This window comes from Mesoplodon bidens (genome assembly GCF_964165515.1).
Source record: "Mesoplodon bidens genome assembly, chromosome: 1".
In the NCBI taxonomy this organism is placed as follows: Eukaryota; Metazoa; Chordata; class Mammalia; order Artiodactyla; family Ziphiidae; genus Mesoplodon; species Mesoplodon bidens.
This window is the reverse complement of record NC_138176.1, coordinates 22,805,263-22,827,746: the sequence shown is the minus strand read 5'-3', so window position 1 is coordinate 22,827,746 and position 22,484 is coordinate 22,805,263.

The following is a 22,484-nucleotide window of genomic DNA, read 5'->3' as shown; positions in this document are numbered from 1 at the left end:
AAATGGGGAAAATTAAAAAATTAATAAAAAGGATACTAATAAAATAAAGTTGAGAGAGGAGAAGGGGGAGTCCTCACACCCTGTGACAATAGAAGAGTCCAACAGGAAGAAAAAAGACACCTCTTCTTTCCTGGCAAGGACTCAGCCAGTGAAAAGCCATGGACTTTTTGTTGACTATAGCCCTCCTGACTTTCTTTCCCCCTCTGTAAATGCATTCTCCTTCTCTTGCTGTGTGGACACTTGCACATGGCTCACCATGGTTGCAGACCCTGAATTGCAATTCTCTATTGATCCCAGATAAACCCAATTTTTCTGGAGAAATATCTAGCACTCTATTTGTTGTTAGTCAACAGAGGCAACTGTTTTATTGTTCCAAAGGGAAGGTAACTTCCTTGCTTATAGTAGCCCCTTATGGCTACCAATGAGAAGCACAGAATATAGATGAGAACCTCTTTTATAAAGTTTGTTCAGCAATCAGATATACCTTAGTGATTAGCATTAAATCCCCATAAAAAATCATATAAGCTACCTTTGTATATGTCACTCTATCTATGCTACCCTCTCACCCTGAATCTTTTTTGGGCTACACTATTAGGAGCAAGGCCAGCAAACAATGCCAGAACACAGAGCTCCTGGAGGGGAATCAAGCATGTCCTCACAGAAAACCAACAGCTCACAAAATCAAGGAAAATGATCAAGGGAAGTGACAGCTGTTATAACTTGTGGGTAAAGAGTGAAGAGGCAGATTTCTTGCTTCTCAGCCACAGCTGGGACATCAGTCATCTTGTAGCTTTCCCAGAAAGCTTGAAAAGCAGCAATTACACCTGTACTCAACCAGTAAAATGACCTGTTTTCTAATTTCAACCTTAAAATAAGGACTTTCTCCAGAGTAAATAAGTCACAAGAGTTATATTTACCCTTTTTATCCTTTTTGGATTGGTTGGTGAGTTGGGAGTGATGTGGGGAGGGCATATTGCTTATTAATTGTGCTAGGAGGCATAAGGAATAGAAAAACATAAACCTCTTCTTTCCATCCTTCCTCCTTTCCTTCCTCTTTCCTCCATTCATCCTTCATCTCTTTTCTTTTCTTGCTTTCCTTAAATAAAAATATTATCCCAGAAGGGACTGAAGTTCTGCATGCTTGTAAGTGGTGGCATACAACTTATTCTCTGAAATTCCTTGTAGTAAGTATAGTGAGAAAAATTGGTGATCTCCATAATTCCCAGTAGTATAAGGTACTATGTTTTGAAGTCTCAGTCCATCTAGAGACAAAGCTGCAGTGTGGGCAAAAAGAGTGGAGCACTTTACATGCATCCTGATGTCTGCATGACAAAGTAGAAACAGAGCAAGAGACAAGTGAGAAAATGTAGCAATAGGCAGACAAGTTTAATATGAAATTAAGACATAAAGGGCAGTTGATCCTGAGCAAGTGCTTTCAGCCAAACAGGAACCCAAGCATCAAGTCAGCTAAAACCACAAACTCCCAAATAGCACTTCTGAAGGATAGTTACATAAGAATAGCATAGAAAGAATAAGAAAAGACCCACCAGCCTCTTAAGCTACATAAAGACTGGTGACAAATGCATCATAAATATGTGTCATAGGCAGAGATCAATAACTATCTCAAGTATGGAACTGAGAAAACTAATGGCCAAATCCATTAGGCACACTTCTATCCATCAAGGGTAATAATTCATTAACAGAGTGATGGTCTATCCTGATTAAGTCATTAGTGGACATTAAGATGTTTTTCTTCTCTCACTTCTGTTTTAACTTCATATATTTTACCAGTTTACTCTAGGACTTCCCTTAAGTTCTGTTTTTATGATTAACTCTGAGAAAATGAAAAATGAATTACCTTTTACACTAGAAGTATAGCAGACCCCTACTTCATTAATTGGCTGAATGTTCCTTTTTACCCTAATTCATCTATTTACTGACTGTTTTTGACCATAAGTACTGGACAGAGTTTTATCTTAAGCTTCAATACTTTGTATCATCAAAATATATATGAACTGGATTATCTATAATTGAATAAAAGTTGTTGAAGGTTATTCAAATTTTCCTATATTAGAATACAAAAACAAAATATATCTAATGGAAAACAGCTTGCATGTTTTCTATACATTTATTAAATAAGTGCTCAACTAGCATTTTTAGCACTCCAGGCAATTTATATTCTCAAGCACAACTTGTTGCCTTTTACATATATCTTTATAATAAAGCATTCAACAGTATTGTTGGCTGGTTTTCTCAGAAATTTAATCAGGGTATTCATTATTTCCTATATAGTGACTATTTCCTCAGCTTGCTTTCTAGAAATGCATTTTAAGGGAAAGGAGACGAGTTAATATTTTTAGTTGAGTGTTAGCAGTAGTAAAAATGCAGAGGGTCACTGAGATATTGATAAGCAAAGGTCTCATTCCTGTGGACCCTATAAACTGATCTGCACCAGTCTTTGGCCCTGGTCTTGTTGGCTCATCTTGTGTGAGTTAAGTGTCTCATCTGCCTTCATTCCACAGGGGAAATATTGTCTAAGTGCAGTTTGATCATTGAACCCTGGCTGCCAGGTGTGCACAAAGAATCAGTGTCATCAGACACCTTTTCTGTAGCCCTTTGGAGCTCCTCTCTACTTTCTGGGATGCTGCCTGATTCATGAATAGTTCAATAAAGCCAATTAGATGTTTAAAATTTCCATGGTTGAATTTTTGTTTATAACAATACAAGGCATGTGTTTTTATTTATATTTTCTGATATTCTCATTTTGTTAGTGTTATACAAAGTAAAAGGGAAAAAAATGAAGATGGACCTCTGCCTTTGTTCATGACCATTTCTTCTTCTTGCCTTATCTTGGCAGCATAGCATTCATCAAAATGGAGCTCTAGGCTGTAAGACAGCTTCCCTGTTTCCATGCTTTTCATGAATATTTCAGTATTTACATTCCTGATTAATGTACTAGGATGGATAACACTATCCCTTGATAGATAGCAACCTAGGGTCCTCTGCTAGTCACATGTTTATTCTTCCTTCTAATTTTCTGTTATATCTAAAGTTCATTTCATTGATCACATCCTTAGACTATGCTCATTTTTCAAATATCCATCTTCTAAGATTATAGTTCCAGGAGAATAGCATTTACCCAGAGGAATTATTTGATTAGTGGAAACAGTGTGGTGTTTCAAATGTTACAGCCTGCTCAGCTTAGTCAGCTTCTATTTTACTTTCTTTCATGTAAGATCTCTCTGTGAGTTCACTATGACCTGACAAAGAACTCAGACAAGCTGTACCAGAGTTTGGAGCTATAAAGAAAAAGAGTGAGAGATGAGGAAAACGAGAAGAAGCTCCCCTGGTGAAAATGAATGCCTGTAGAACACTCTTAAGACCTTCATTTTACCAAGGTGCTGTTTCATTTTTACCACAACTGTCCAGTTAAGAAAGCAAGATGCATACCTAAAAATAAATCCAGGCCCAGAACACATGCTTTAAAATCTAACTCTGTGAACACTGGAATAAAAGACAATGAAATGTACCAATAGCAAATCTAAAGATAAAAGAAGGGTAACAAAGACAACAACAACGTATTCTTTAGACAACTCTTGCCTTGGAGGACATGAGGAGCCACTGAAAGGAACAGTTTTAGGAGGTGTAAGACAGGAGGAGATGCCTGGAGAGAAAGCCTTCATGGGCACTAGTGCCATCATTGGTAGGCAAAAACAGTGAGCTCCTACAAGTGTTCATATGTGCATGAGAGTCATATTTATCTTTTATATATCCTTTACCAATGGTGAGATGATAGAGAGGTACACAAAGACAGAAACTAAGGAGAAAGTCAAAGGTACAATAGGCAAAGTAGAAGAGGCAAGAAACTAGGTGCAGAAATATTCACATTGGCCAAGAGTACCTTAGAGTTCCCCTCAGCCTGAGTATATTTTGCACAGGATTTTTTTCCTGCCTCTAGGTTCTTAATTTCCCTTTCCTTAGAGCATTTCCTACTGAAGACCTGTAAGGACAAATCCATTCTATGGCCCTTTGAGATGTAAATCTTTTAGAAATGATTTTGCCAATTTTACAATCTATGAATGTCTTTCTCAAGGACCTGGGAGCCATCCCTTTGAAATGTCATCATCAAGGAAGGGAGTGTCCCTATCTCCCAGTTTCTGTGGGAAGGTAGGAGCCTAACTTCCCCTGGGGGCTCCTTGCCCTAAGTAGTAAATACCTCTTGTCATTAAAATATAAGAAAGCTTACTTTTCCTTTGTAAAAGGCAGCTAGCAAACACAGATACCTGAGATCTCCTCCTCCGCTCAGCTCTTAAAGCCCCACTGTTTTTGTGTTTCAGTGGAGTTGAGTTCTGACTCAGTTTTGGCCTTTTTCTCTACTGCAATAGCCTTGAATAAAATCTTTCTTGCTTGTTTAATATTGTCAAGTGCATGTTTTGCTTTCATTTATACAATAAAGATATGCCTGCATACCTCTCTTCTTTCTATTTGTAGCTTGATGCAACAGAATATGGAAGAGCATTGAATTTTGAACTAGTGGGAATCTCTGCTGTGTAATACATAAGCTGTGTATTCTTAGACTGATGTCTGAGATTTCCTCTCTTAATTCATAAAATAAACTACCTTTCAGTGTTTTTATAAGAATAAATGTAGGGCTTCCCTGGTGGCGCAGTGGTTGAGAGTCCGCCTGCCGATGCAGGGGGCACGGGTTTGTGCCCTGGTCTGGGAAGATCCCACATGCCACGGAGAGGCTGGGCCCGTGAGCCATGGCTGCTGGGCCTGCACGTCCAGAGCCTGTGCTATGCAGTGGGAGAGGCCACAATAGTGAGAGGCCCGCATATTGCAAAAAAAAAAAAAAAAAAAAAAAAAAGAATAAATGTAAAATTCCAGGCACAAACAATCAATAAACAGATCCCAGCTCTCCATTCAGAAACTGTGCTCCAAGCACATATTTTTTTTTATACACATAGATTTTTATTTATTTATTTTTAAATTTTCCTTATTTTTTTCGCTGTGTCAGGTCTTAGTTGTGGCACACAGGATCTTTGTTGAGGTATGGGATCTTTCGTTACAGAGCATGGTCTCTTTGCTGTGGTACTCGGGCTTCTCTCTAGTTGTGGCATGCGGGTTTTCTCTGTGTTGTGGTTTGAGGGCTCCAGGGCACATGGGCTCTTTAGTTTGCAGCACTTGGGCTCTCTAGTTGAGGCACACAAGCACAGTAGTTGTGGCACATGGGCTTAGTTTCCCTGTGGCACATGGGATCTTTGTTCGCTGCCCAGAGATCAAACCCACATCCCCTGTACTGGAAGGCAGATTCTTTATACCACTGGACCACCAGGGAAGTCTGCCTAAGAACATGTTTTACATGTAATTCTTCATAAGTATCTTTTGGTGTTGGTGATGTCAGTGAAGCATATGCTGACAACAGAGATTAATTGAAAGAAAATATACACATTCTTCAAGGGATGTTGTCTTTTCTGGTATTAGAATATATGCAGGAGACAAGATGAAAAGGCAGAGGGCTATGTACCAGATGAAGGAACAAGATAAAACCCCAGAAAAAAAACTAAATGAAGTGGAGGTAGGCAACTTTCAAGAAAAAGCATTCAGAATAATGATAGTGAAGATGATCCAGGACCTTGGAAAAAGAATGGAGGCAAAGACTGAGAAAATGCAAGAAATGTTTAACAAAGACCTAGAAGAATTAAAGAACAAACAAACAGAGATGAACAATACAATAACTGAAATGAAAACTACACTAGAAGGAATCAATAGCAGAATAACTGAAGCAGAAGAACGGATAAGTGACCTGGAAGACAGAATGGTGGAATTCACTGCTGTGGAACAGAATAAAGAAAAAAGAATGACAAGAAATGAAGAGCGCCTAAGAGACTTCTGGGATAACATTATATGCAACAACATTCTTATTGTAGGGGTCCCAGAAGGAGGAGAGAGAAAGGACCAGAGAAAATATTTGAAGAGATTATAGTCAAAAACTTCTCTAACATGGGAAAGGAAACAGCCATCCAAGTCCAGGAAGCACAAAGAGTCCCAGGCAGGATAAACCCAAGGAGAAACACATAGTAATAAGACACATAGTAATAAAATTGCAAACATTAAAGAAAAAGAAAAATTATTGAAAGCAGCAAGGGAAAAATGACAAATAACACACAAGGGAACTCCCATAAGATTAACAGCGGATTTCCCAGCAGAAACTCTACAAGCCAGAATGCAGTGGCATGATATACTTAAAGTGATGAAAGGGAAGAAACTACAACCAAGATTATTCTACCTGGCAAGGATCTCATTCAGATTCGATGGAGAAATCAAAGCTTTACAGACAAGCAAAAGCTAAGAGAATTCAGCACCACCAAACCAGCTCTACAGCAAATGCTAAAGGAACTTCTCTATGTGGAAAAGACAAGAGAAGAAAAGGACCTACAAAAACAAACCCAAAACAATTGAAAAAATGGTCAGAGGAACATACATATCAATAATTACCTTAAATGTGAATGGATTAAATGCTCCAACCAAAACACACAGGCTTGCTGAATGGATACAAAAACAAGACCCATACACATGTTGTCTGCAAGAGACCCAATTCAGACCTAAGGACACATACAGACTGAAAATGAGGGGATGGGAAAAGATATTCCATGCAAATGGAAATCAAAAAGAAAGCTGGAGTAGCAATACTCGTATCAGATAAAGTAGACTTTAAAATAAAGAATGTTACAAGGAAGGACACTACATACTGATCAAGGGATCAATCCAAGAAGAAGATATAAAAATTATAAATATATATGCACCCAACATAGGAGCACCTCAATACAGCAACTGCTAACAGCTATAAAAGAGTAAATAGACAGTAACACAATAATAGTGGGGGACTTTAACACCTCACTTACACCAATAGACAGATCATCCAAAATGAAAATAAATAAGGAAACAGAAGCTTTAAATGACACAACAGACCAGACAGATTTATTTGATATTTATAGGACATTCCATCCAAAAACAGCAGATTACACTTTCTTCTCAGTTGTGCATGGAACATTCTCAAGGATAGATCACATCTTGGGTCACAAATCAAGCCTCAGTAAATTTAAGAAAATTGAAGTCATATCAAGCATCTTTTCTGACCACAACGCTATGAGATTAGAAATGAATTACAGGGAAAAAAACCTAAAAAACACAAACACATGGAGACTAAACAATACGTTACTAAATAACCAAGAGATCACTGAAGAAATCAAAGAGGAAATCAAAAAATACCTAGAGACAAATTACAATGAAAACACGATGATCCAAAACCTATGGGATGCAGCAAAAGCAGTTCTAAGAGGGAAGTTTATAGCTACACAAGCCTACCTCAAGAAACAAGAGAAATCTCAAATAAACAATCTAACCTTACACCTAAAGAAATTAGAGAAAGAAGAACAAAAAAACCCCAAAGTTAGCAGAAGGAAAGAAATCATAAAGATCATATCATAAGTAAATGAAAAAGAAATGAAGGAAATGATAGCAAACATCAATAATACTAAAAGCTGGTTCTTTGAGAAAAACAAAATTGATAAACCTTTAGCCAGACTCATCAAGAAAAAGAGGGAGAGGACTCAAATCTATAAAATTAGAAATGAAAAAGGAGAAGTTATAACAGACACTGCAGAAATACAAAGCATTGTAAGAGACTACTACAGGCAACTCTATGCCAATAAAATGGATAACCTGGAAGAAATGGACAAATTTTTAGAAAGGTATAACCTTCCAAGACTGAACCAGGAATTAATAAAAAATATAAACAGACACATCACAAGTAATGAAATTGAAACTGTGATTAAAAGTCTTCCAACCAACAAAAGTCCAGGACCAGATGGCTTCACAGGTGAATGCCATCAAACATTTAGAGAAGAGCTAACACCCATCCTTCTCAAACTCTTCCAAAAAATTGCAGGGGAAGGAACACTCCCAAACTCATTCTATGAGGCTACCATCACCCTGATACCAAAACCAGAAAAAGATACTACAAAAAAAGAAAATTATAGAATAGATGCAGTTTTAAGATGTACTGTCTGAAGCAAGCTACAAAGATGGTGGTGTGGGAAGATGCTGAGTTAGCATCTCCCCACAATTAGGATGCCTGCTGGCTGCTGGTGGGGGACCCTGATGCCCAAGGAGACAGGAGGAACGCCAAGTGCACCGGTAGGACATAGGGGGACTGAAGGGGGAGGATAAGTGGAAGTTAGACAGGATCGGCACACGTGAGGCTGAGGAGATCAGGAGAGGCAGGTGGGGGGGCCCTCTGGAAGGAGCAGGAGAGGACCAAAGGGCGTTTGTCAAACCCACTTGGGCACAGGGAGCCTGCAGAGCCCCCAGGCCAGTACCCCCCCTCTGAAGCCCCTTCCAGGCCACGTGGGTCCTGGGAACATAAGAGGGAGGCATTTGCCTCACCCACTCGAGGCCAGGAAGCCTGCTGTGCTCCCGGGTGAGGTACCCTGCCCTCTGAGGCCAGTGGTGGGGTCACATGCAGGCCCCTTCTGTTCCGTTAAGCCTAATCTCCACCCCCAACAGCCCCCAGGGCTTTTTCCAGCCCTGTGAGTCCTGAGCATAGGCCCCACCCACCACTCAAACTTCGCCCTTGCTTAGGCCCCGCCCTCCACAGGCAAGGCCTTCCCCCACCACTTTTTTATTTTCTTTTCCCTCCTCCTCTTTTTTACTATTGTGGTACTGTTTTACCTTCTGGTTGTTGATTCATCTATATTTTTATTTTTACATTCTTTCTAACATATCAGTTAGTTTTCTAGTCTAATTTTATTTTTTAGTTTTTTATTGTTTTCTATCCCTTTTTTTTGTTTTTGCCACCACACACAGCTTGCAGGATCATGGTTCATGAGCCAGGGGTCAGGCCAAAGCTCCTGTGGTGGGAGCTCCAAGTCTGAACCACTGGACTAACAGAGAACCTCAGACGCCAGGGAATGTTCATCAGAGTGAGATCTCATGGAGGTCCTCAACTCAGCAGAAAGACCCAGCTCTACACAACAGGCTACAAACTCCAGTGTTGGAAGCCTCAGGCCAAACAACCAGCAAGACAGGAACACAATTCCCACTCATAAAAAAAAAAAAATTGAGAAGGCAAAAGTTATGTCACAGATGAAGAAGCAAGGTAAAAACCTACAAAACCAAATAAATGAAGAGAAAATAGGCAATCTACCTGAAAAACAATTCAGAATAATGATAGTAAAGGTGATCCAGAATCTCAGAAATAGATTGGAGGCATGGATTGAAAAATAAAAGAAATGTTTAACAAATATCTAGAAGAACTAGAGAACAAACAAACAGAGATGAACAACACAATGACTGAAATTAAAAATACACTAGAAGGAATCAATAGCAGAATAACTGAGGCAGAAGAACAAATGAGCTCTAAGACAAAATGGTGGAAATAACTGCTGAGGAGCAGAATAAAGAAAAAAGAATGAAAAGAATTGAAGACAATCTCAGAGACTTATAGGACAACACTAAACATTCAAATTCCAGGGGTCCCAGAAGAAGAAGAGAAAAAGAAAGGATCTGAGAAAATATTTGAAGAGATTATAGTTGAAAACTTCCCTAACATGGGAAAGGAAATAGCCACCCAAGTCCAGGAAGCACAGAGTCCCACACAGGATAAACCCTAGGAAAAGCACACCAAGACACATATTAATCAAACTAACAAAAATTAAATTGAAAGAAAAAAATATTAAAAGCAGCAGGGGAAAAACAAAAAATAATATACAAAGGAATCCCCATAATGTTATCAGATGATTTTTCAGCAGAAACTCTGCAGGCCAGAAGGGAGTGACAGGATATACTTAAAGTGATGAAAGAGAAAAAACCTACAAGCAATATTACTCTACCCAGCAAGCATCTCATACAGATTTGATGGAGAAATCAAAAGCTTTTCAGACAAGCAAAAACTAAGAGAATTCAGCACCACCAAACCAGCTTTACCACAAATGCTAAAGAAACTTCTCTAGGCAGGAAACACAAGAGAAGAAAAAGACCCACAAAAAACAAACCCAAAACAATTAATAAAATGGTAATAGGAACATACATATCAATAATAACCTTGAATTTAAATGGATTAAATGCCCCAACCAAAAGACAAAGACTGGCTGAATGGATACAAAAACAAGACCCATATATATGCTGTCTAAACGAGACCCACTTCAGACCTAGGGACACATACAGACTGAAGGTGAGGGAATGGGAAAAGATATTCCATGCAAATGGAAATCAAAAGAAAGCTGGAGTAGCAATACTCATATCAGATAAAATAGACTTTAAGATAAAGAATGTTACAAGAGATAAGGAGGGACACTACATAATGATCAAAGGATCAATCCATGAAGAAGATATAACAATTATAACTGTTGATGCACCCAACATAGGAGCACCTTAATACATAAGGCAAGTGCTAACAACCATGAAAGGAAAAATCAACAGTAACACAATAATAGTGGAGGACTTTAACACCACACATACACCAATGGGCAGATAATCCAAACAGAAAATAAATATGGAAACAAGCTTTAAATGACACAATAGACTAGACAGATTTAATTGATATTTATAGAACATTCCACCCAAAAGTGTCAGAATACACTTTCTTCTCAAGTGCACACAGAACATTCTCCAGGAGAGATCACATCTTGGGTCACAAATCAAGCCTCGGAAAATTTTTAAAAATTGATATCATATCAAGCATCTTTTCTGACCACAATGTTATGAGACTGGAAATAAATCACAGGAAAAAAACAGTAAAAAGCACAAATACATGGAGTTTAAACAGTGCACTACTAAATAACCAAGAGATCACCAAAGAAATCAAAGAAGAAATAAAAAAATACATAGAAACAAATGACAATGAAAACATGATGACCCAAAAGCTACAGGACACAGCAAAAGCAGTTCTAAGCAGAATTTTATAGCAATTCAATCTCACCTCAAGAAACAAGAAAAATAGCAAATAAACAATCTAACACTACACTTAAAACAACTAGAGAAAGAAGGATAAAGAAAATCCAAAGTCGGTAGAAAGAAAGAAATCATAAGCATCAGAGCAGAAATAAATGAAATAGAAATGAAGAAAACAATAGTGAAGATCAATAAAACTAAAAACTGGTTCTTTGAGAAGAAAAACAAAATTGATAAACCCTTAGCCAGACTCATCAAGAAAAAAAGGGAGAGGATGCAAATCAATAAAAATAGAAATGAAAAAGGAGAAATCACAACAGACACCACAGAAATACAAAAGATTATAAGAGTCTACTACAAACAACTATATGCCAATAAAATGGACAACCATGAAGAAATGGACAAATTCTTGGAAAGGTACAATTTTCCAATACTGAACAAGGAAGAATTAGAAAATATAAACAGACCTATCACAAGTAATGAAATTGAAACTGTGATTAAAAATCTTCCAACAAACAAAAGTCCAGGATCTGATGGCTTCACAAGCAAATTCTATCAAACATTTAGAGAAGAGCTAACACTGATCCTTCTCAAACTCTTCAAAAAAGTTGCAGAGGGAGAAACACGCCCAAACACATTCTATGAAGCCACCATCACCCTGATACCAAAACCAGACAAAGATACTACAAAAAAAGAAAATTATATCACTGATGAACATAGATGCAAAAATCCTGAACAACATACTAGCAAACAGAATCCAACAACACATTAAAAGGATCATATACCCAGGGATTAAAGGATTCTTCAATATATGTAAATCAATCAATGTGATACACCTCATTAACAAATTAAGGAATAAAAACCATATGATCATCTCAATAGATGTAGAAAAAGCTTTTGACAAAATTCAACACCCATTTATGATAAAAACTTTCAAGGAAATGAGCACAGAGGGAACCTACCTCAACATAATAAAGGCCATATATAACAAACCCACAGCAAGCATCATACTCAATGGTGAAAAACTGAAAGCATTTCCACTAGACAAGGAACAAGACAAGGATGATCACTCTTGCCACTCTTATTCAACATAGTTTTGGAAGTCCTAGCCACGGCAAACAGAGAAGAAAAAGAAATAAAAGGAATACAAACTGGAAAAGAAGAAGTAAAGCTGTCGCTGTTTACAGATGACATGATACTATACATAGAAAATCATAAAGACGCCACCAGAAAACTACTAGAACTAATCAGTGAATTTGTTAAGGTTTCAGGATTCAAAATTAATGCACAGAAATCTCTGGCATTCCTATGCACCTACTATGAAAAATCAGAAAGAGAAATTAAGGAAACAGTCTCATTTACCATTGCAACAAAAAATAATAAAATACCTAGAAATAAACCTACCTAAGGAGGCAAAAGACCCGTATGCCAAAAACTATAAGATACTGATGAAAGAAATCAAAGATGACATAAAGAGATGGAGAAATATACCATGTTCCTGGATTGGAAGAAAAAATATTGTGAAAATGACTATACTACCCAAAGCAATCTACAGATTCAATGCAATCCTTATCAAACTACCAGTGGCATTCTTCACAGAATTAGAACAAAAAAAATTACAATCCTTATGGAAACACAAAAGACCCCAAATAGCCAAAACTACCTTAAGAAAAATGGAGTTGGAGGAATGAGGCTCCCTGACTTCAAATTATACCACAAAGCTACAATAATCAAGACAGTATGGTACTGGCACAAAAAGAGAAATATAGATCAATGGTACAGGATAGAATGCCCAGAGATAAACCCACGCACACATGGTCACCTAATATACGACAAAGGAAGCAAGAACATACAATGGAGAAAAGACAGCCTCTTCAATAAGTGGTGCTGGGAAAACTGGACAGCTACAGGTCAAAGAATGAAATTAGAACACTCCCTAATACCATACACAAAAATAAACTCAAAATGGATTAAAGACATAAATGTAAGGCCAGACACTATCAAACTCTTAGAGGAAAGCATAGGCAGAACCCTCTATGACATAAATCACAGCAAGATCCTTTTTGACCCACCTCCTAGAGAAATGGAAATAAAAACAACAATAAGCAAATTGGACCTAATGAAACTTAAAAGATTTGCACAGCAAAGGAAACCATAAACAAGACAAAAAGACAGCTCTCAAAATGGGAGAAAATATTTTCAAATGAAACAACAAAGGATTAATCTCCAAAATATACAAACAGCTTATGGTGCTCAATATCAAAAAAACAAACAATCCAATTAAAAAATGGGCAGAAGACCCAAATAGACATTTTACCAAAGAAGACATAGAGATGGCCAAGAGGGACATGAGAAGATACTCAACATTACTAATTATTAGAGAAATGCAAATCAAAACTACAATGAGGTATCACCTCACGCCAGTGAGAATGGCCATTATCAAAATATCTAGAAACAATAAATGCTGGAAAGGGCGTGGTGAAAAGGGAACCCTCCTGCACTGTTGGTGGGAATGTAAATTGATACAACACTATGGAGAACAGTATGGAGGTTCCTTAAAAATCTAAAAATAGGGCTTCCCTGGTGGCGCAGTGGATGAGAGTCTGCCTGCCAATGCAGGGGGCACGGGTTCGAGCCCCGGTCTGGGAAGATCCCACATGCCGCGGAGCAACTAGGCCCGTGAGCCACAACTACTGAGCCTGCGCGTCTGGAGCTTGTGCTCCGCAACAAGAGAGGCCGTGACAGTGAGAGGCCTGCGCACAGCGATGAAGAGTGGCCCCCGCTTGCCACAACTAGAGAAAGCCCTCGCACAGAAACGAAGACCCAACACAGCCAAAAATAAATAAATAAATAAATGAAATTAAAAAAAAAAATCTAAAAATAGAACTACCATATGACCCAGCAATCCCACTACTGGGCATATACCCAGAGAAATCCATAATTCCAAAAGACACATGCACCCTAATGTTCATTGCAGCACTATTTACAATAGCCAGGACATGGAACCAAACTAAATATCCATCGACATATGAATGGATAAAGATGTGGTACATATATACAATGGACTATTAGTCATAAAAGGAAACGAAATTGAGTTATTTGTAGTGAGGTGGATGGACCTAGAGTCTGTCGTACAGAGTGAAGTAAGTCAGAACGAGAAAAACAAATACCGTATGCTAATGCATATATATGGAATCTAAAAAAAAAAGGTACTAATGAACCTAGTTGTAGGGTCAGAATAAAGATGTAGACCTAGAGAACGGACTTGAGGACACGGGGTGGGAGGGGGAAGCTGGGGCGAAGTGAGAGTACCATCGACATATATACACTACTGAATGTAAAATAGCTAGCTAGTGGGAAGCAGCTGCATCACACGGGGAGATCAGCTCGGTGCTTTGTGACCACTTAGAGGGGTGGGATAGGGAGGGTGGGAGGGAGGCTTAAGATGGAGGGGATATGGGGACATATGTATACATATGGCTGATTCACTTTGGTGTACAACAGAAACTATCACAGTATTGTGAAGCAATTATATTCCAATAAAGATCTATTTTTTAAAAAAGATGTATTGTCTGGAGTGAGCATTGCCTTATTATCTGAATATCATGTAGAAGTTATACAGCTGTGGTTAATAACACACTTGTTCCAAATAAAATTGGGCTTCTGTCTAGTGTTTTGTTTATGCTGTATTTTACTTCGCCTAAGTGTGTATACATATATATGTGTGTGTTTAAATATTATATATTTATATACACATATATACAATATATACATATATAAGTACATATACATATACACATAGTCGTATATACATGTGCACACATGTATGCATATATATGTGTGTGATTTGAAAACCAAAGTAAATTATTTGGTTATGATAATGGCCCCAAAGTTATCATGCTGATTTTGTGTAAGTAATTAACTCTAAATTGGACAGGTGTAATGCAGCAGCCCAATTTTGCTCAGAAGGAAAAACAAAGAAATAGTTAAATTATAATATCATCTCTACATGGCTTTACATTTTTATTTATAGCAGGTTGTTTTCCTAAGTAAATTTTATCCCAGCTATTGTGAAAGGAACCACTATTTCTAGGACATCAAATTGTGCTGTGGTGTTTGACCAGGACTATGTTGGGTGTTGGTGGAATAAGCCTGGTCATTATATTTTTTTACAGATTATTTAGTTCAGTTCAACATTCATATGTTGAATATCTACTGTGTGTTAAGAGCTGAAACGCTTCTCTGAGTTGCCAGCAATTGCTATGCTTATAGTTATTTTATAGTTGTCCACCAGTATGATGCCTTGATTCTATTACTCGGTATGTATACTATATACTAAATACAGCATATACTCAGGGGCCAAGGTGTCTTTCGGAACAGGAGAGGTTCTGTATCTGACTCTTTGTCAGGAGAAGTCTGAAGAATTATCTGGAAATTTTCTGGGAGCCCCAGGAACAGTGTAGCTTCATAACTATCTTTGGCTGTAATTTACCTTCGAGCTGGGTTGTGGGGTACACATACCATGGCCACAGAATATCTGAGCTCTGGGAGCAGGTGACTCTGTGTCATACATTATGGCTGTAACAACACCCTTAAGGAAAGAAGAGGGGCCTGAAGATAGAAGAAGAAAATCACTAGTGCACCTAAAGTTAATGATATTTGTCTACCCTTGTAATCAGTCTGGTTTGGAAAACTTTCTGATTGTACTCCCTGAAGATTACTTTTAAAGGAGCTACTGAAAGCATTCATCTCCTTTATTTTTTGTACTGTCATTTTCCTGTGGTTTAATTTTGGTTGGAGTCCCTGAGGCCACAGTATATATTTACATGTGACTAAATTTTTAAGGAAGCTATTATTAACTCTATCCACACAAATATGTCAGAATAGTGTGGTTGATACTACCCCCAGTGAGTTACTCGTACCACCTTTTAAGGTATTTAACTAATGTAATTAACAGATTAAGTTTTTCCTCTGGTGGAGAAGTGAAGTTATACAGCTCAATAGCTTTGGGCTGAATAAATGTCCACTGCAATGGCAGAGGGTAACTCTCATTAAAAATTAAGGGGACTTTCTTGGTGGTGCAGTGGTTAGGAATCTGGCTGCCAATTCAGGGGACACGAGTTCGAGCCCTGGTCTGGGAAGATCCCACATGCCACGGAGCAGTTGGGCCTGTGTGCCACAGCTACTGAGCCTGTGATCTAGAGCCCGCGAGCCACAACTACTGGAGCCCGTGCGCCTAGATCCCATGCTCCGCAATGGGAGAAGCCACCACAATGAGAAGCCCGCGCACCACAGCAAAGAGTAGCCCCCACTCGCTGCAACTAGAGAAAGCCCGCAGGCAGCGGTGAAGACCCAACACAGCCAAAAATAAATAAATTAATTTAAAAAAAATTTAAGTTTTCAAGATCCCACCTAAGGCTTCATATAATACTTCTTGATAGTTTTTAGTACTTCATATCTTCTTCCCTTTCCCTTCTTTTCCTTGCTATTCTTTCTCTTCCTCTTCCTACTCCTGTTTCCCCCATCTCCTCCTTCTACTTCTCTAACAGTGATAAAATGTAAGTGTGCACCATATACTAGATATAGCATATACTAGGCTAAGCACTTAACTGATATTATCTCATTTACTTCTCAGAAAAATTACTATGAAGTAAGCATTACTACAGCCTACTATAGCCATTATAAAAATGAAAATTACAGAGCTCTGCAACTTGCAGAAGGCTAAAATGTTAGCCAATGCCAGAGATGGAGCTGTCTTTCTAAATCTAGAGCCTGGATCTTTAATCATTATTCTATGCCACTGCTTATCTGAAAGAATTTCTGAAATCTTTGATGCAGAGGGCTTTCATCATACATGCTAAAGTGATGAATTAGCTTCATGTTTTTTTCCTTGAATATAATAGCATTAATGTATAGAGAGTAAGATTTGCTTATTAATGCACAGAAGAAATTTTCTTAACCGAAAGTAACAAATCAGTGTCTACACTGGAAGGAAAGTCCAGGGAACTGATAGCCAATCTGTTTTAAGAAACAGATAAAAGAGAGAAAAGTAATTGTTTTTGGTAGGCTTGATAGGACAGGGGGGAGGATTAAGCAAGATACTGATGCTTTTGCTATTATTGCTGTTAATCAGTGCATTTTAAAATTGCTAATTACATGAAGTATTTTTGAAAAAAAATACTAAGGAATTAAAAATCAGCTAGGAGGGATGGGACCTTCTGATTCCAACCTTGATTCTGTAGCTGGAACTGCACTTACACTCTTACTTTTACTAATGAAAAAGCAGGACAAAGCTTGTGAAATAACTGTTTTCAGATATTGACCAACAGGCAGTGCAAAACTATGATCTCTGATAGAAGGGAAAATAACAATGTCAGTTCTACAATTGTCCTGGCCAGAAATATTCTGTGGATCACAGTTTGAGCGTGATACATGGCAGTATTGCAGTGTTGAACTCTGAGATAGAGTTTAGAATTCAGGGTAGTTGAGGCAAGTAGAATCTGAGGAGCTGAATGCTTGAGAGATTTATTTTTAGACAAATAATATCAGAAATCTACATTCAAGTCCCTTTGAGCTTTGGATTAAATACTAAGAAACATATGTGAAACTCCATAATACTGGGTAAAGAACTATTAAACAGCCACAACCTGAACAATTCCTAGCTTGTACACAGGGCTGGATGCTTTCAAGTTCCAATCAGCCAGAGGGAGAAGTCATTGTTAAATATCTAGCACATTTAATAGAAACCCAAGAAGCGTATTAAGTGTCAAACTAGCAAGAAAATACAGGTTACCCTAAACTTATCTTAATAAAACTTAAAAATTAATCTTGAATATATTGTTGTACCACAAGTAATTTAATTGGCTTCTAGGTCAAAGTCCAATAACATGTAAACATTGATAGAAAATAAAATCAAACACAAAACTTCAGAAAACTCATGCTACACAACAACTAATCAAAAATGACTAGACATCCCAATGTTCTATTAATATATATATATACTACTATATATAAAATAGATAACCAACAAGGACCAACTGTATAGCACAGGGAACTATACTCAATATTTTGTAATAACATATAGGGGAAAAGAATCTGAAGAAGAATCTGAAGAAGTTATAGATATATAATTGAATTGTTGGGCAGTGCTGTACACCTGAAATTAACATGGTATTGTAAATCAACAATACTTCAATAAGAAAATTAATTTAAAAATGACTAGACATGAGAAGAAATAAAAAATGTTACTCATAACAAGGAGAAAAACCAATCATTAGAAATCAACTGAGAATGAGATATATGACTCGGACATGTAAAGAAGGATTTGCCCTATCTATTATAATATACTCAAGGAATTAAAGGGAAAACACAAATGGAAATGAATGATTAAGAAAGTAACCTAGGGCTTCCCTGGTGGCTCAGTGGTTGAGAGTCTGCCTGCCAATGCAGGGGACATGGGTTCGTGCCCCGGTCCGGGAAGATCCCACATACCAAGGAGTGGCTACGCCCGTGAGCTATGGCCACTGAGCCTGTGTGTCTGGAGCCTGTGCTCTGCAATGGGAGAGGCCACAACAGTGTGAGGCCTGCATACCACAAAAAAAAAAAAGAAGAAGAAGAAAGTAACCTAATAGAATTTCCAGAAATTATAGATGTATCTTAAAATTTTAAAAAACCACTAGCACATCAGATTAGACACAACAGAGAGAACAATAAACCTGACTTCATAGTTACAGAAACTACACGAATTGAAGCAATCAGGAAAAATAAATAAGGATTAAAACCAACAAAAGGACCCATGACAGTAGCAGATTTTCTACATATGTATAATTGGAGTCCAAGAAAGAGAGAACAATTGGTGTAGTAAGAAAGAAAGAAAGAAAGAAAGAAAGATTGAGCTAACTTTCCCCAAATTTACTGAATAAAACTCTAATCTCCATAATCAGGAAACTAAAATCTGAATCAAGAAAATCACCAAAAAGGGGGCATTTCCTAATAACACTGAAAAAAAAATAAATAAAGATAAAAACTTAAAAGAAGCTTGAGGGGGAATAAAATAATTATTTATAGTAGGATAAAAATAAAAATTACATCTGGGTGAAATCAGTGAGAATGGCAGAGTAAGGACCTCTGAAAATCTTTCCTCCCTGAAGTAATAAGAACAGTGGCAAAAATTGTGAAAATCAAAATTTTCAGAATTCTGGAAATTAAGCAAAGGCTTATTACAATCTGAGAAGCATATATTGGAGAGAAATGACTGAAATTTAGTAATAATAGTAAACTTTATTGCATTTAACTTGCTCCACTGCCATCGCCTTCTCTCCAGCTCTGTAGTAGTCTTGAAATCAATAGCCACACAATCATGGTGAAAACCAGGATCTCAGCAGCCCTGGAAGGAGCAGAATAGGGTTGGAGCTCCTCCAAAGCCCCATTCCCAAAGAACTGTTATTTGATCTGCCTGGAAATGCCCTGTTAAATTTCACTCACTTTTTAAAATTTGACCTAACTCAAAGTTCACACTGTGTCAACACACTTTCCCCCAGGGGTATTTGTTAAAAAAAAAAAAAAGGAAAAGAAAAGTCTGCATCAGTCATGTAATATTACATCTGCCTGAGGTGGAGGTAAGAGTTGGGGCACAAAATAAGCTCTCACCAAAATATTAAAATGAAGTAATTATAATAAAGGGGAATGTTGGTGAAATAGATGAATAGATGTTCCAAGGAGGCTTTGGAAATCTCTGATATATTTTTGGGAATATAGAAGGCCACACACATACACAGGGCTCTTCTCATGCCCAGGGCTGTGCACATATGTAAGAAAATACCTGAGAAGGCTCTACCCTTTCACTTCTGGCTAACCTTGAGACTCCATGCAATCAAGAAGTTAAAGCTAAGGCAGAGTTGCAAACTTCCTGCCTAAGCATTGAAGACGTGCATCAAGACACATAAAGAAATGTTTGGCAAAGACTAGTAGGATTATTACAGTCTTCAGTGCTCTACTTTCAATAATGTGTGGTACACCTAGACAGAAGATCAATAAGGCAAAGAGGACTAAGACCTCACTATAGACCAACTAGACCTAACGGACACCTATAAGACATTCTACCTGACAACAGCAGGATTCTCCACTATAAACCATATATTAGGCCATAAAACAAACTCAGTAAATTTAAAAGGACTGAAAACAAATATGTAGTATGTTCTCTAACCACAGTGAAATGTAATTAAGAAACAAAAACGAAAGGATATTTGAAAAATTCACAAATATGAGGAAGTCAAACAACACATTCTTATGGAACCAAAACTTTAAAAAGTGAATCAAAAGGGAAATCAGAATACTTTGAGATAAATGAAAGCAAAGATACAACATAGCAAAACTTATTTGATGCTGCAAAAGTGGTCCTTAGAAATAAATTTATAGCTATAAATGCGTACATTAAAAAATAATAATCAAAATCAATTCTCTACCTTGTACCTTAAGAAACTAGAAAAGGAAGAGCATACTAAATCCAAAGCAAGTAAAAGGAAGGCAATAATAAAGATTAGAGTGGAAGTAAATAAAATAAAGAATAAAAAAACATACAGAAAATTAGTAAACCAAAAGTTTGCTCTTTGAAAAGATCGACAAAATTGATAAACCATTAACTAGACTAAGGAATAAAAAATAGAAAAGACTCAAATTATTAAAATCAGAAATAAAAGAGGAAACATTGCTACTAACCTTACAGAAACTAAAAGAATTAAAAGGGAATATTCTCAACAATTAAATGTTCCAAATTAGTTAAACTAAGTGACATGCAAAAATTCCCAGACACAATGCACCCAAACCACAAGACTTATATTATGTAATTTATAACACTTTGTTAAAAGAAGTTAAAGACATAAATAAATGAGAAGACATACCATGTTCATGTACTAGAAGACAATGTTGTTAAGATGACAATAGTCTCCAAATTTATCTACAGACTTAATGTGATGCTTATCAAAACCCTAGGTGGGGCTTCCCTGGTGGCGCAGTGGTTGAGAGTCTGCCTGCTGATGCAGGGGACATGGGTTTGTGCCCCAGTCCGGGAAGATCCCATATGCTTCGGAGCAGCTGGGCCTGTGAGCCATGGCCACTGAGCCTGTGTGTCCAGAGCCTGTGCTCTGCAACGGGAGAGGCCACAACAGTGAGAGGCCCACATACAGCCAAAAAAAAAAAAAAAAGCTATAAAAAAAAACCCTAGGTGCCTTTTATTTTTCCCCAGAAATTGAGAAGATAATCTTAAAATTCATGTAGAAATGAAAGGGACTAAGAATAGCCAAAACAATCTTGAAAAAGAACAAAGTTGTAGGACTCACACTTCCTGATTTCAAAATTTAATACAAAATCATAATAATCAAGACTGGCATACTGGCATAAGGCATAGCATAGCGATAGATATATAGATATAGAAATGAGAGTTTAGAAATAAATCCTTATATTTTTAGTCAATTGATTTTTGACAATAGTGTCAAAAAATTCAATAGTCCTTTCTACAAATGGTGTTGGGAACATATAAACATTGAATGACCATAAACAAAACAGTAATGTTGAACTCCTACCTCACACCATATAAAAATTTGCTCTAAATTAATCAAAATCCCAATTAAGAGCTCTATAATTATGAAACTCTTAGAAGAAAATATAGGCATTAATCTTAGTGACACTGCATTAGACAACAATTTCTTAGATGTGCCACCAAAAGCACAAATGAATATTTTTTAAAAATAAATAAAATGTATGTCAACATAAAAACCTATACATAAATGTTCATCACAGTATTACTCATAATAGCCAAAGCTGAAATATCACAAATATTCATCAGTTTGTTCATTGCTCAACATATGTATTATAACTATACATTGGAATATTATCCAGTCATAAAAATAAATTCTTCAACATGAATGAAACTTGAAAGCATTATGCTAACTGAAAGAAACCATACACAAAATAGAATAAATTGTATGATCACATTTACTTGAAATTCCAGAATAGGCAAATCTGTAGATAAAGAAAGTAGAATAGTGGTTGCCATGGGCTGGCAGGAGGGGGAATGGATAGTGAGTGATTCGGGGTATAGAATTTCTTTTACAGAGAATTTTTGTTATAATGGAACTTTTGTACATTTATCTTGATTTATTTGAAGGTACAATAGGCTCTCATTCTTCAGACTGTTATCTAAGCAAGAAGTACTTCTTCCATGGTATATGAGCTTTTATGCATTTGGGGAACTATTTGTTACACCAAATGGCCTATCCTAGTTATTACACCCCAGACCTATGCTGGAACACTAAGATCACCCAGTGATTGTGCATAAATTGTATATAGATTGATCAGTAATAAAATGTGTCCTAAATAGTGTTTGCTATATTTAACTACATTTGTATTAAACATATTTTTATTATTTCTTGTAACTATGATTTGAATTTAATCATAATTTTCAGACCAGCCTAACTCCCCAATTAATTGAGAGCTGACTGGATTTGTGTAACAAGTATTATTATACTTAAATG